This window comes from Festucalex cinctus, chromosome 1 (genome assembly GCF_051991245.1).
Source record: "Festucalex cinctus isolate MCC-2025b chromosome 1, RoL_Fcin_1.0, whole genome shotgun sequence".
Taxonomy (NCBI): Eukaryota; Metazoa; Chordata; class Actinopteri; order Syngnathiformes; family Syngnathidae; genus Festucalex; species Festucalex cinctus.
Window position 1 is genome coordinate 48549433 of NC_135411.1, and position 15832 is coordinate 48565264.

The 15832-nt window shown below is 41.3% G+C and overlaps 1 long non-coding RNA gene across 1 annotated transcript; it reads left to right on the top strand.

Annotated features, from left to right (window-relative positions):
- Positions 1 to 999: 999 nt before the first annotated feature.
- LOC144032883 (uncharacterized) lies at positions 1000 to 2264 on the top strand. The gene is made up of 3 exons (XR_013287818.1): positions 1000 to 1180; positions 1876 to 2119; positions 2220 to 2264. It is a non-coding gene; the product is annotated as an uncharacterized LOC144032883 (long non-coding RNA).
- The last annotated feature ends 13568 nt before the right edge of the window (positions 2265 to 15832 follow it).

Below are 15832 nucleotides of genomic sequence, written 5' to 3' on the forward strand. Positions count from 1 at the left end.
GAGGGATTGAATGCATTGGTGACACTGGATATTGTATCCCGCCTTTTGAGAGGCTGGCAAACAAGTGGCACATGGTGATAAAAGTAGCTGGTCCAGAATTTTGTTTTGCCAACACAAAGAATATGCTGACCTTTGTGGATTTTGGCCCAATGGCATACCAGTTGAGTCACCCACCAAGAGGTGGAAACAACTATCAAGTAATGTAGTCATTCTACATGTAGTTCTAGTTGGACCATTTGTATCTGTATCAAGAAACATGTTGTGGAATTGACACTGGAACTGGACTGGCAAATGCTATGGAATGCAAGCCTCCCGTTATGCAGGACAACTATCCAGTATCATGGTGTCTTGATGTACGTGTTTATTTATTTCCAGGACCTTGCTTGTAACTCAAAATGCTGATATCACAAATCATCGCACCCCCATTGAAATGTATGGAAACACCATTAATCATTTCCAGCGCCCCAAAACACATACAAAAAAATGTTTGTAATGTGTTTCATGAGAAAATAGCACTTGACAAGATTGCTACATAGAATCATACAAATTTAATAGTATTCATCCTCAATCTCTTCTGTAATGCCACACATAGTTACATAGCATTATTTTTTTTGTGCATTATTTTGTGACGTGATGGTATTATTAAGAAGTTGATCAGGTCACTTAAAGGTACACTCAGTATTATACAGTGGCATCTAGTGGTGAAATAAAAAGTCATTCATTTAAAAAACAAAAACAAATGTTTGTGTTAGTAGGAAGTAAAAAGATATGTTGTATCGCATAAACATACTTTTTTAAAAATATAACGATAAGTCTATAAATCACTAATTATTTTACATGGCCGCGCCTCGCCTTCCAGTGTCCGCCATGTTTCATCGCCATCTTTCTGCTACGGGTGCCGTCAAAGACAAATTTCAGCAATCCATTTCTTAACGCGTTTTTGGAACGCCTTTGCAGACGCACTTCCGGTTTGTGTGGCGACCGCATGTACACGAAGAAGAAGAGTTTCCGGTCCCCGAAGAGAGCATTATCAAGCATCACACTTACTTTGGGAATTTATTTTATTTCAGCGCGACAAAACAAGAGTTTATATTGTAGCCGCATTTGCCAGATGGAGAGAAATGAGGAACAGACTAGGTTTGGGACGTGCCGGTGCCTTCGACTGCTTTCTACTTGACCGGTAAGTAAGAGTACATTTGTGTTTACGTTTTGAGAGCGAGAGAAAAAGTATACACCGTACTAATTAATACGATGTTCGTACCTTTGTTTTACGATCACTGTAGCTGTTGATTAGCAACTCCGCACCACTCGAACGATTTCGTTATGTAGCTACTTGCTTTGAAAAAAAAAAAGATTCCCGCTGGCACGTTATATTTAGAGTAAATGCGCAAGTTATTGTGTAATGTAATGTAACTGTGATTTCGGAGGTATATTTGCCCATAACTTCAATAGAGAATCTAAAGCATACTGTATTAGTGGAGGAGTTGAAAATTATTTTCGTTGTGGTTGGTGAAAATAGTGTTCTCGAAATTAATTTTCGGCAGGGAATAACTTTCTGGACTTAAATGCTGGCTGTACCGTAAGCACTGCTCGAGTCTGAACTCTCTCACTCAAGTGTGTACTGGTCCATTGTGTAATTGGGTGCACAAGAATTTACAGGCTGCCACGTTTTCCACGGAAACTCGACAAGCAAGCAGCCTTTGCATATTCTATGCAGTCAAGTTACTTTTATCTAGCTAATACAATGTTTTGGGCCCAAAAACTAAAGATCTTACCTCTATTTTGGGGGCTTTGTTGGAAAGTTGGTGACATATAGTAGTATCATCAATTATTCTATTTTATTTTATAATTGTGTTTTTGTTTGTGTCACACTAGATCAACAGCCAAACTTGAGGGGTTCCAGAACCATATTCTGATGTATACAAGCATTCATGCACCGTTTAAATACATCACCGACCTGCAAGAAAAAAAAATATCAAGGGGAGAGTCAGCAGCCAAATTGGAATGCCCCGAATGAGGACACTTGAATGGAGGACCCCAGAAGGCTTCGGTGTTGTACCACCAGTATCTCCACCTACCATATCTGAGCTGCAACAAACTGAAGTCAGCCGACGTCTTGGTATGTCATTTACATATGGACGGCATTGCACACTACATGAACTTTTTGTGTGAAGCAATACGGAATGGTCACATGTACAAGCAGCACTTGTTTTACACAGGACCTGCTGACCAGGTGTCTGAAGCCATGGAGTGACTCCTCCCTAGAGAGAATATTACAAGGCCGCTTCTGTCAAAATTTGATGGATGACATTCTTAATTAGATTAGGGGGGTCATGTGTGGGTCATGACCCCTCCCTAATGAAGATTAATGACCCTTTAATGACTTCCAGATGTCATATAATGAGGGTTAATGACCCTTAATGACTTCCTGAAGTCATTTAATGAGGGTTAATGACCCTTAATGACTTCCTGATGTCATTTAATGAAGATTAATGACCCCTAATGACTTCCTGATGTCATTTAATGAAGATTAATGACCCTTAATGACTTCCTGATGTCATTTAATGAAGATTAATGACCCTTTAATGACTTCCAGATGTCATTTAATGAGGGTTAATGACCTTTAATGACTTCCAGATGTCATTTAATGAGGGGTAATGACCTTTAATGACTTCCGGATGTCGTTTAATGAGGATGAATGACCTTTAATGACTTCCGGATATCGTATAATGAAGATGAATGACCTTTAATGACTTCCGGATGTCGTTTAATGAAGATGAATGACCTTTAATGACTTCCAGGTGTTATATAATGAAGATGAATGACCCTTAATGACTTCCTGATGTCATTTAATGAAGATTAATGACCCCTTAATGAAGATGGATGATGTGTAGGTGGTGTTCCTACCTGTTTTTGCAGATATCATGGCTGACCCGGGTTCAAATGCTAATTGTTTGGTTAACTTCCGGATCCGGTGCACGCCCCCCTAGATTGAGTGAATAATGAATAATAATGAGATTGAATGACGTGATCGGAGGGAGTGGTTTAGTATGGGTAAAACCGCCGGGGGAAAAGTACTAGCCATTTCTATTATGGTGAAGGGGGAAAAGTATGCGCAAACACGGCTCAAAGATTGTATTTTTAGAGGTTGTAAAACAAGAAGTATAAGGTAAGGTTAAACTGTGATACGGTGGTTGGTATTATGAAATTAAAAAACATGAAGTTATACATTATATGTAAAAATGTTGTAAGAGTCGTTCGTGACTGCTGGGGTTGAATCTGAAAATAAACGGATAAAACTATATAATTTCCCCTTACTGATATAGTTACTATCTGACATTTTTGTTCAATATTTCTGTGAGTAGGGGGAAGCATATGCAGTCAAAGATTCATGGGGAGGTCAAATGTATGTCTGTGCTTGTGCTACGCGCATGAATGGCTGCATGGGGGTCAAAGAAGTGTGAGGACAGACGGGCGGCTGAAGAAGTGTGAGGTTAGACGGTGGCTATAATGTTGTTAGTTTGAAAAGACAACGCTTCCTAAAATATATTTCAAAAACAAGCATGTACTCTGACGGTTACATTTATATCAGTATCAATTTTACAAAAGGAAAATGGTGAGCAGGTCTCCTCACCCTCCTGTGAGAACGGAGGGGGTTGCTGATCATAAAATTAAATTAGGCTGAAGAACGGATACGCAGCTAATTGCGAGGGGCCATTTTTAGTATGAGAAAGGCGATTGTTCAATATTCCTGTGAGTAGGGGGAAGCAGAGGCAGTCAAAGATTCACGGGGAGGTCAAATGTATGTCTGTGCTTGTGTGTGTGTGTGTGTGTGTGTGCGCTAGGCCTATGGCTGCATGAGGGTCAAAGAAGTGTGAGGACAGACGGGGGGCTGAAGAAGTGTGAGGTTAGACGGTGGCTATAATGTTAGTTTGAAAGACAACGCTTCCTAAAATATATTTCAAAAACAAGCATGTACTCTGACGGTTACATTTATATCAGTATCAATTTTACAAAAGGAAAATGGTGAGCAGGTCATTAGCGGTATCAGTATCCTTACCCCCCCTGTGAGAACAGAGGGGTTGCTGATCATAAAATTAAATTAGGCTGAAGAAGAACGGACACGCAACTAATTGTGAGGGTCATTTCTGAGGGTCTAATAGAAATTTATGGATTTTAAATTGCGTTTTGCACACCCTCCTCTATGTATAAATATGAGGCCTTCGCAATGCCACACTCACTTCTCTGAAAAATTCTCAAGAGGTATCGGCTCTGAGCTTCCAAGATGAATCAAGGTAATTAACTCTTGATATTATCTATATATGTATATATACTCATACAAATGTGGCACTTATATTCACTTCTATTAATGTTTTTGCTATGAAATAAAACCCCCCTACATCTTTATGAAGCTTCTGGAAAAGCAAGCATCTTAGTGAGTGATTTATTTATTTAATGGAATGATGCATGACTTTATTTTTATACTTATAGCGTTTATTTTATTTTTAAGTTATGAGAGATTTTGGAATAAGTCTGTATTAATATGTATTTTTTGTTTTACTTTTATTTTAATTTTATAGAGTTAGGAGAGTTTATTTTTTATTTTTTTTATTTTTGAATGAGTGAATGAGTTCGTATTTCTTATTTTAAATTTGAATTTTTACAGAATTAGAAGCGTTGTTGGATGAAATTCAACTGTATTATTATTCAGCGTCACAAGGTGGCGATGTTGTGACAGGAATCCGGCGTAAGTATTTCTTTTTTTGAAACGTTTAGAGCTTTTTCTTGCTTTAAAATTAACTGTTAGTAATGGATATTTACAGAATTGAATGAGGCTGTGAACGAGAGGGTTAGACAGCCGGAGATTTTCGTAATTACGAGTGATGAGGAAGAATTGGATGACGAATTATCTGCAGGAGTGAACGGTAAATTTCCTTTTTTTTTTTAAATAAAATAAAACCTATGTATTACTATTTTTTAAATGAACCGGTAATGTTGTATGATTATAGGTGGTGATATACTGAGCGAGACGGTCCCAGAGACTGCTCAACCTGAGGTCATAATAATATCTGACGAAGAAGAAGAAGAAGGAGAAGAAGAAGAAGAGATATTAAGGCGTGAAAACGTGAGGGCCGAAGAGGAAGGTGAATTCGTCGGGTTTCCACCGATTGAAAGCGAATCTGAAATGGAAAACTCTGAGGGGGGTGACATGGATTTAGATAATGTAGGTCAAGGTTTGGCTGAAATTGTAAATGCCTTAAACGATGAGATCTCTATGCAAATCGAGCCTTTTCAAATGCCTGATGAAATCGGCGGCGATGATGGCGATCCGTTTGTGGCTATAAGACACATTGAGGATTTTATTGATTTCTTTAATCCTTTAGAGAGGGCTCTTGCACGTCTTAACCAGTCATCTTCAAACGACGAAGCCGTTGAGGACATACTTGAACCAGACATACATAGAAATGACCAACAGCAATCCTCTGTATCATTTTCACAACATTCCCAGCCTAACCCACGCAATCAAATGCAATATGCAGAAGGTAGCAGCAGTACACATTGCCAGCAGACACTTGTGTCAAATACACAAAACTTTCAATACCAACCATACACGCACAATCAAACGCAACAGACAGAAGCTGGTGGTAGTAGTACACCAGCTAGACAAGACCTCCAACAACAGTCTCGGGTACATCGACACATTCAAGCAGAACATCCCCCAGCACCAACCCCCAGTACACAATCCACCTTGCAACAATCTTCAGACACAAACAGACAGGTGGGGGGACAAGTTAGGCGTCCGAATTTTAACAACTTGGAGATAAGACGACGTCTAAATACAACGAGACCCGAAGACCCCCTTGATTTTGCAGCCTTCTACACAAACATTGGCAATAATTTGAATGAAGCTGTGCAGGAGGTAATCAGATCGACTAGTCGCGGTGATATAGTCCAAGCAGAAATAGTGGGTGAAAATGTGAGGGAGCACTGTTACCTAGATGCTGTTAATGACCCGAATGACGTAACTGACGCAGTCCATAATTTGCTAGATCGCATCGCACAATCTAATACAGAGGTACTGGCCGACAATAGTCTAGAACTTGTTGTACAGATTGTATTTGATGTTAATGGCGGAGGAGGTGCCAAACGCAAACTAATTTTGACTACAAATGATGAAATGGTTCAAAAGAAGAAGAGATGTTTGTACATAACGTATGACAAAAATGATAAATTATGCTTTGCTAGATCGTTAGCATACCTGCTTGACGGATCGTTGACTGTTGATCAGGCTACACAGAGGGCTCGTTATTTACAGCAAAGCGTGGGGTTGACTTGTGAGACTGCCGTTAGTCTGAGGGACGTACACAAATTTGAAACGCTTGTGAAACGCAAAATCGTTATAGCTTATAGAGCGGATTGCGAACGCCCCCTGTCTTTTTTTGAGACGCAATACCCCAAATCAGAGGACTCAGTGTTCTTACTGCTATTAGACGGACACTATTATGGAATAAAATCGGTTAAGGAGTTCATAGGGAAATCCTACTTTTGCAGTCATTGTTACAAAGGGCATAAAAACCAAGAACAACATAGTTGTGAGGGGCATTGTCACATCTGTCTCGACCCTACCTGCAAACAACAACCGTTCAAAGCCATTCATTGTAACGATTGTAACAAAATATGTCAGAACGAGAGTTGCTTCGTTAAACACAAAGAACGCAGACAGACCTCAAAATCCGAGACTAGCAACTGTGAGAAATACAAAAAATGTAGCGAATGCAGTGTGGAATATTACGTCAAATCACAGGGGGAGAATGTTAAACATAAATGCCCTCAAGCCAAATGCACAGTATGTGGAGAGGTTCTACCTAAGGGCGGTGATGAGGCGAGAGGAAACCCTCATCTGTGTTACATGCAGCCTCTAAAACCGGAAGCGCCTTGTAAACAAATAATTTACTACGATTTTGAAACATTCGTAGGTGCTGACGGTAAACACAAACCCTACCTAGTGTGTACCAAATCGACAAAGGGGTTGGAAAAACATTGGTTGGGTCTTGATTGCGTCGAACAATTTCTTGATTATGTCAGGAACCCTCGTTTTGAACAGTCTAAACTAATCGCTCACAACGCCAAAGGTTTTGACGCTTACATCATTCTAAACAAAATGGTAGACATGGGGGTTAATGTCAGCGTCATTATGCAAGGGAGCAAAGTCATTTGTTTCTCAGATACGGACTACAAACTGGGGTACATCGACTCCTTGTCCTTCCTCACGATGCCCCTCAGCTCCTTGCCTAAAGCTCTAGGTTTCATCGATCAAACTAAAGGGTATTTCCCCCATGGCTTTAGCTCTCTAGACCATTTAAATTACATCGGTCCCTACCCTGATCCAAAATATTATGGGGTAGAGCGTATGTCGACGGTCCATCGTACAAAGTTTTTTGAATGGTACGAGGTAGCGTGTAAGGGAACCTTCAATTTTGCTCAGGAAGCTCTAATGTACTGCAGAAATGATGTGAATATTTTGGCGACAGCTTGTGAGAAATTTAGAGAGGAGTTTCTTAATGCGACTGGTACAGACCCGTTCAATTCTGTAACTATCGCCTCCTCCTGCATGAAGGTGTTCCGGAACAATTTCCTAACACCTAAAACATTGGCTATTACGCCGACCGATAATTACATACAACAATCCAAATCATTCTCACGCGATTCGATCCAATACCTAATGTGGGTGGCGCACAGCCAAAAAATACCTATTATTCACGCCTTAAACAAGGGGGAGGTCAAGATCGGGCAGTACTATGTAGACGGGTACGCTTTGATAGACGGCGTAAAATATGTATGGGAATATCTCGGATGTTTCTATCACGGATGCCGTGAATGTTACGATCCTACTCAAAAGTGTCCTATGAGTAAACGACCGTTTCAAGAAAAGTTTGACAGGGTTAAAAAGAAAATACAGGATCTAAAAGTCAAGCACGGTGTACAGCTTGTGTTGATGTGGGAGCATGAGTGGCTGCGGTTAAAAAAGTCAAATCCGGATGTAAGAGAGTTCTTGCGCAATTCAAAATTCCCTGAGCCTCTTATACCACGTAAAGCTCTTTTTGGAGGGAGAACGAATGCCTTCGTGTTACGTTATACGGCTGCCCCCGGTGAACGTGTAATGTACGTCGATGTTACATCGCTTTATCCTTTTGTCAACAGCACATGTGCCTATCCGTTAGGACATCCTACCATCATTCACGACAATTTCGATGACCCCCAAAAGTATTTCGGGTTCATCAGAGCTAAAGTCAACCCTCCACGAGGCCTCTATTTCCCCCTGCTGCCGTACAAAACGGCAAGAGGTAAACTGGTGTTTACACTTTGTCGCACGTGCGCAGAACTTAACAATCAAGAAAGTTCGTGTTCGCATAACGATGACGAGAGAGCCTTAACCGGTGTTTGGGTTACGCCTGAATTCAACAAGGCTCTCGAGCTGGGCTACACCATATCACAAATTACGGAGGTGTGGCATTTTGACTCGTCGAGTAGCGACGTCTTCAAAGCATATATCGATACATTCCTTAAAGGGAAGCAAGAGGCCTCGGGGTATCCTTCCTACGTCGTTGATCAGGCAGGTAGGGAAAAGTACATCGAAAACTATGAGACTCACCAAGGTATTAGACTAGACCCCTCAAAAATAAATGTGAATGCGGGTAAGAGGCAGGTGTCTAAATTATGCCTCAACAACTTTTGGGGCAAATTGGGACAGCGTGATAATTTGGATAAAACAGAGATTGTAAGCAGCACAGAACGCTTCTTTGAATTGTTATTTTCGGGGTTGTACGAGATCAAAGCCTTTCACTTCCTCAACGATCAAAGGTCGATCGTGCAGTACAGCTACCACCGACGTTGCAACGTCCCCCCCTCCAAAACCGCTAACATCTTTGCAGCATGCATGACCACGGCTTATGCACGTCTAAAAATGTACGCATATTTGGAGCGACTGCAGACGAGTGTTTTGTACACCGACACGGACAGCCTCGTCTATGTAGTCAAAGACGGCGAAAGTCCTTTGGAATTAGGTGACTATTTGGGGGATTTGACTGACGAGTTGGGAGGAGATAGCATTCAGGAGTTTGTTTCAGCGGGTCCTAAAAGTTACGCCTACCAAACTAGGAACAGCATGAAAACGGTAATGAAGGTAAAAGGTATCACACAGACCCATGACACTTGCAAACGCGTCAACTTTGACAGCATCAAGAATTTAGTCGAAGGGTACATTGACTCATCAGGCACACAAACCAGAACGATTGAAACGCCTCAACACACTATCGTGCGTAACAAAAAGGGTTTTCACCTAAAAAACAGGTCATTCATGAAAAAGTTCAGGGTAGTATATGACAAGAGACGTCTTATCCCCCACGGACACACCCTGCCTTTCGGTTATTAGTGTGTTTTGTGAAATGGAGTTAAATCAAGTTGATTTTGATCCGAGGCTTCAACCCCCCTTTTCTTGTTTAATATCTGGACCAAGCGGGTGTGGAAAAACATATTTTGTAAAAAGTATCTTGGAAAATTGTAACCATGTTATGAAAAGTCTTCCTGACAATGTTGTATGGATCTACACTTCTTTTCAACCTCTGTACGAGGAACTTCAAAAGCTGAATAAAAATATTAACTTTGTGAAAGGTCTCCCTGATTCTTTTGAGGATGAAAGTTTGTTTCCAGCGCGTCAAAGTCATTTGGTTATTCTGGACGACGTCATCTTTCAGGCGTCGGACCACCCTGAGGTGGTAAGAATTTTTACCCAATATAGACATCATAGGAATATGAGCGTCATCATGTTAACGCAGAACATTTTTCATCAAGGTAAATACAGCCGGACAATCAGCCTCAACAGTAATTATATGGTGTTGTTTAAAAACCCGCGTGATAAATTACAAACGAGTGTTTTGGCTAATCAGATATTTCCCTCAAAGAAAAAGTATTTTTTGGAAAGCTTTGAAGACGCTACCAAAGACGCTCACGGGTATTTATTAGTGGATTTAACCCCGACATGTCCAGATCAATATAGACTGAGGACGGGCTTACTAGCTCATCAGTGGCCTACCGTCTACATACCCAAGACTTAATAAGATGTCGAAGCTTTTAAAAAGAAATGCTCCGCTGCTCAAAACTTTGTTTCACTCCAAGCCCAAGAAACGTAAAGACATACTTTTGCGCGGTCCCGCTAGCTTGGTGAAAGCTCTCTGCGAGATTGCTCTAAATCTCTTAAAAGGTCACATACCGCTGAGTCCTTCGCAGTATAAGAGGCTAAAAAAGCAAAAGAAGGTGATCAGAGAATTGGCCGATAAGAAAAAAAGTCTGAAGAAAAAACGTGCGGTCTTGATTCAAAAGGGTGGTTTTATCTTACCCTTGTTGGGGGCATTCGCCCCTGTCCTCGGAAGTCTTTTAGGCGGTCTAATAAATAAATAAACTTTAACCAATATGAGTTTGAGAACAGCTCAGAAAATGATTCTTGTCTCACCTCACCAACTGGAACGTTTAAGCAGGCCCGAACCAACCATTCGAGAGACGGCGGAGCGTAATTTGGATTTTAAAATGAAGGAGGTCCTAGAAGATAGTTCTCTAGACCAGTATGAGAAAATTAAAAAGTACCAGTCCTTGATGCAACGATATTTAGGGTTGCTCAAACAAGGGGAAAACGAACGACGACCAATCAACCTGACTCTACCTGCTGAGACATCAAACACATCCCCATCAGATGAAGCGACGGGTTTGGAGAATGAAGCCTGGCTCGACATCGTCCAAACAATCCCTCCTCGTTACCGTAAAAACGCCGATTATGTTTTAAGAAAACTGTCTACCGACGAAAGAGGTTGGACTCCTCGCAGCGAATTCATCTTCAGAGGTAAGCCCGTCAGAGGATCCCACATGACTGATTTACTCAAACATCTCATCGGCAAGAATGTTTCATCGCAAGGTCCTAGAGGTTGGAGCGAGTTTCTACACACCCTCTCAGAACTCAATATACCCGAAACAACGGTTTCTAACCCACATGCACGCGAGGAGTTGAGACGTCTAAAAAACGGCTCATATACACCTAATCCCATTGTTAAGGAATCTTCGAACGGGAAAAAGAAAAGAAAACGGACTGCTTCGACTATAAAGTGGGAGGGGTTTTAAATATGACACTTATTTTATGTAAGGAAAAACACATCACTCTGTATTGCCTTTTAAATTGCTTTTATTGAATAAATGATTTGAAAAACATAATCCGTTACAGACAATGACATTTTTTAAATTTGTTGAAAGAACATGATTTTTGTCCTCCGCATGGTTTGCAGGTAAAAAACCGGTGTCGCCGAACAAAAGCAGATACCATAGCATCATTCTTGATTACATCGTCGGTGTAGCAGTCCATCACATCCTGGTAAGACTCTCCACACCCTCTGTGGCTCAGGTAGTACACACAATGAGGGCCGCAGGCCGCTGACAGTTCGTGTTGTAACTGGCGATTATGGTAAATTATACGGTTAGAATACTTTTCCAGAAAAGACTTTATACTTTGTGGGTAATATTTAAAATCAGGGGGAAAGCCGAAGGGGTCGAAAAAAGATGCAGAGTCGTCCTTTTCCAAGGTGAGAGCCAACCAATGTTCTCCGGGTTTAGAGCGGGGGGGTGTATTAACTATATAGTATATGGGGGGCGAGGGTTTCAAGGAGGATAACTCGTCCGAAGCGTAAACGCCTCCAAATAAATGTCCTTGTAAACGTGTCATCAAACTCTCCAATTCCCTTCCGTTCATCTCCTCAGTAATAGTCCATTAACACTTCCCTCTTCGAGTTAATTTCTAAAATAGAGTCGTAACAAGCGTACACAATAAGTGTGGCGGTATGGGGAAGCGGGGTCCTGAATCTCATCTCCAATCTGAGTGTACCGCTGGACACAGGGGATAAAGCCTCTGTGTCCTGGCTAGGATTTAGATTAAAGGCAAACAGAGCATAGCCTTGTTGAAAGTCTTCGTGGTCTATACTTAGAGGTAAATCTTTTAAAAACCTCCCCGTCGAGGTAAACAAGTTATGAAACTCGCGCACTGCGTTTCCTGCGTTAAATTGGGGTTGAAACGCCTTAGATGGGATCTGCCGCCCTTCTTGAGTTAGGGCTAGGTATTCAATATTGTGGTGGGCAAAGTTAAAAGGATTTAAATTCTTCCGCCCCACAAAAGCGCTGTGATTGACGAGTGCTAAAACCACATACTTTGGCGTATGTCCCAAAAAGAGATTGTCTTGATGGCAGATCCTCGATAACTGGGGTATAGAGTAAGTCTTTACGTTGATCCTCGATAGGGGGTACAGCGCGTTGTCTTTGTGGAGAGCCGCTGCGTGACCCAAAGAAACGGCCGGTGCGACCGCTACTTTTTTTACAAAAAGGGTGGCTCCTATTATCTTCAGAGAGCAATCAGCGTCGGGGGGACTCATTAAACAAAAATCATCGCTGGCTCTTGTTAGCTTTAGCCTTAGATCCACGTTATTTAAGAGGTATCTCTCACAAAAGAAAATATCCGAGTGAATGGGGCCTAGGAGTTGAAATTCCCTGGACCCCTCAATCAATTGGGCTCTGTGAACCAGCCCTTCATTAACATCGTTGCCCGTGAGCGATGTTGAATCCATCCGCCCTCGTGTATCTTTGAAGAACATGGCTGTGCTAAATTGGCTTTTGAGAGAATCCTCTGAAAAGTTTAACAATGTTTCAATCATAGCTCTGTAAGGGTGAGTAGCGCTTGATTGTGAGATGAGTCTATCCCCTAATGTAACATCTACTTGGGTAAAGATTGTGTTTAACGGATAGTTAATGATGCCTACGTGGTCGGTGGGGCCCAGATGAGAGCCGTCTCTGTGTGTTACTCGCAAACGCAGGTAAAGCATTGTGTCCGAGAGATCCATATATTTAGAACCGTCCCCCGGTATGAAGAATTCAATGGGTCCTTGCTCCGTCAAAGCTGATAAGGGTGAAATTTCGACGTATTGGCTTTGTTCTATCGAAAGTTGGGTCATTGGGGGTGAGAACAAATCTAATTCCGACAGAGTGCATTCTTGCGACTTGTGATGTAAAAGAGCCATTTTCGTCAGATTGTTTAAGAGAAAATGTCGGCGTTGCTTCTTCGACGCTTCCTTCTTGAGACTGATTTCCTTTTGACTGCACGCCTACGCTTTTTATGAGTAACCAGTCTCTGACCTATCGGTCTCCTCGAAGGTCTTCGAGCCAAAACCATTAACCCGGATCCATCTTGATTCTTTTCTCTTCTCTGTATTCTTTCCATCGCACGTCCTGCTACATCCATGGCAATATTTTTAGCCGCCGACTGCAGGTGAGGTTTCGCTACTGTAAAACCTTTTTTGACTAAAGGTACGACAAAACGGAAAAGTTTAGAAAAAATGGAGCCCAAACCTCGCCCATATTGCACAGGGGCCCCGTGAAAACCCGGAAGCGACCCTCCTGCTTGGGTTTCGTAATAATTAACAAAGCGATACAGGTCAGGGTGTGTCTCCATCACGACCATTGTTTTTTACCTCGGTTTAAAATGCAGGGTAATAATTATCTTTCCGTATTTAAAATTAACCGGCTGATTCTGATCCGTCTTAATCTGTATTCCTACTTCTTCAATATGTCTCCTACTAATAGGCAGGTAGTAAGCAGGGTTGAAAGTTTTAAAAATAAACTCCCCGTATCTCCCTTCGATCGGAACAGTCCTCAATAACGGAGCATAGGCATCCCCTACCGTCTGGTGTTGCACCACGTCTGTATAAATGTATAAATGGTATTGACCCGCCTTTATATCGGCTGGGTACGGGGCAGGTAACCAATTAGGTTTTATAGTAAACCATTGTCCTTCCTTCATACCAAGTATGTAAGCCAACGGTGCATTAAAGCGGATCTTATAACATCCGGTTGACGACATCCAAAGAAATTTCCGCATATTAATATCGTAATGGAGTAAAATTTGGTTGCCTATTTTATTTTTTATAATATACAGAACCGCCTCTCGTAGCTTGTCAAGATCTTCATATTCCCCGGATGTAATATCTAAGGTGTGGGTTACAAATTCGTTTTTATCAGACCCCCTAGCTGTCTCGGAGTTCTTTGCATCCTTAGCTTTGGAAAGCGTCATATCTTTTATATAGAAAGTAGTCTGGTTTTCGGGTACGTTTATCCAACTACGAGGGTATGAAATCTCAGTCAGGGCCACCTCCCAACTTCCTTCGAGATCAATGTGTTGGGCCAAATTCACTCTGAACTGTGAGATTGTGTTGTCCGTATACACATCCATACTAGCGTTAGAAGGTAGAGTAACGTAGAATCCTCCATCGTGTAAGGGATCCATGCCGGCTTCTGATACAAGTTGTATTTGAAACTCTTTTTTAAACGTCTACAATCTGAGAAGCGGGGACCCAGCTATCGAATTTCGAGGGCCATCCCTTCCAACGAACGAGGAATTGTCTCTGCCCCCTCACCGTGCGCCTTTTAAGGATTTTCTCAATATGGAATGTGTGGTCTTTTGATACGCTCACCTTCTGTAATTCACCTTCGTAAAACGATCCTGCTATGACATCCCCGTCATAATCTTTCAGTTTGTAGACGGGTGGAAAACGAGGAAGACATTCAGATATGGTAAACAATTCGTCCGTAAAGCTCTGCTCGTATTTTTTATCAAACACTCCTCTTAATTTAGATATCCTCACCACATCTCCTGTTTTAAAACGCATTTTTAATTTCCCACTTTGCTCTATCGGCATATTACCGTATAGATTCTGGAAAACCTGTTGAGTATTTCCGTCAGTAACTTGATTGGGCTTCATTTTTATACTTTTATGGTAGCTTTCGTTATAACTACTTACTAAATCTTGTACGACGTCGATATACCTGCGTGTGTTTCTGGCCGTAAAATATCTCCACATTCTAGTTTTTAAAGTTCTATTAAACCTTTCAACAACCTGGGCTTTCAGATCACTGGCAGTAGCAAAATGAACAATGTTGTGTTTTTTCATCAGGTTCTGAAAATGTCTGTTAAAAAATTCTTTACCCGCGTCGGTCTGTATTTTTCGAGGCGTCCCACTCTCAGACAAAACAGATTCAAAAGCTTTAACTACCTGCGGAGCCGTCTTATCCTTCAAAATGCGTACGTAGGCTTTTTTTGAAAAAACATCGATGACGGTCAGTAAATATTTAAATCCATCGTTGACGCCAGCCAGGGCCTGCATATCGCAGAGGTCTGCCTGAAATTGATTCAGCGCCCTTGGGACAAAAACCCTGTTTCGTGGGAAATTGATTCTAGCGGGTTTGTGTAAGGTGTAGGCATCTTGCTCGATTAAGAAACCCCTGACTCGATCACGATTTACTTTTTTACCCGTAACATCCTGTACACCTAAGTGTAAACGCTCTACACCACCAAAACTGGCCGGGTGTGAGGCATCGTAGTAAAGCTTCTCCATACACTTCCTCTCAGCCATCATCATCAGAAAATGAATTTAAATGATATATGCAACGATTATTTATTGATAAATTCACACAGACATGACTTCTTTTGTTTTTTTTTGGTTTATTACATGATTTCCATAGTATAATCATACACAATAGTAAAAATGATTACATGCATAATGCTAAAAGGCAATACTAAGAATTAATATACTCAAGGACTCGGGATAAGACATAGGGGCTAACTTTTAATTCAACGACGGTTTGAAATTCTTTTAATTCAACAGGTAAGTCTAAAGGGTAGTTATTTTCTAGACAGTATTTTGCAGAATCAACAAACAGAGTCAAAATTGTTACCAGGTGACCTACACCC